Source organism: Triticum aestivum, chromosome 6B, assembly GCF_018294505.1.
Source record: "Triticum aestivum cultivar Chinese Spring chromosome 6B, IWGSC CS RefSeq v2.1, whole genome shotgun sequence".
Taxonomy (NCBI): Eukaryota; Viridiplantae; Streptophyta; class Magnoliopsida; order Poales; family Poaceae; genus Triticum; species Triticum aestivum.
In genome coordinates this window covers 461,606,936-461,607,885 of record NC_057810.1, presented here as the reverse complement: position 1 = coordinate 461,607,885, position 950 = coordinate 461,606,936, and positions in this window count along the sequence as shown.

Below are 950 nucleotides of genomic sequence, written 5' to 3'. Positions count from 1 at the left end.
CTTATTTCTCTCAACGAATTCCCCGAGTTACAACTCGAGAAAGAATTCATGTCTTCTTCCCTGAGTTCGCCATCAGGTGCCCAACCTTGTGGAGATGCGTTCTTCCAGACTTTTTCCCTGTCATCGCATTCGTAGGACAACGAAGATCCTGAAGAAGGATGATGACTTTCAGGATGACCTGATGCAGCGAATTGAAGACATCAACGGAAGCGATCAACTTCTTTGAGAAGAGCAACCAAGACCGAGAAGATCTGTTAGAATTTCATCACCAGCACTTCCCCCTTACTTCCCCTCTTAAATATTGGGACAAGATTTCTTTTAGTGGAGGATGATTGTGATGCCCGGATAGTTATGCTATAGTAATCCCTACTAATGATGCCACGTCACCACAGTTATTGTTGTTAAACTCGTGTTGGTTCGGAACCGATTCAAATTCAAATTAAAAATCAAGTCAACCAATAAAGGGTTTCAGATATTAGAAAAACACAAATGTTCGAAGTGTTGCAAGTGATAAATGGATAAATGTCATGGTGGAACCAACATTTTATAAGATGTTAAAATACCCAAGGGTAACTAAATCAATGGCTAACATAATAATTTAAATGCCTTCTTAAATGTACAAATTACAAACTAATTATTTAAATGCTAAAACTCAATGTGGCAGTAGCATAGATTTTAATAATGAAATTAGGTGCTAGATTTATATTTTATAAGACTAAACTAATTTGGAACTAAAACAGAATCAATATAGACTAAACTAGCCTTCCCCCACCTAACCCTAATAAAATCCCCTCCCACTTCTCCCCAATCCTGTCACCCCCTCCCACGATCTGGATCGGGCCGCCGCCCGGTGCCTGCGCCCCGCTGCCGTCCTGGCTCCGCAGGGCGTCGTGCTCGAGTCCCGCGCTGCCTGGCAACCCTGCTGCGGTGGACAAAACACCCACAGGCGA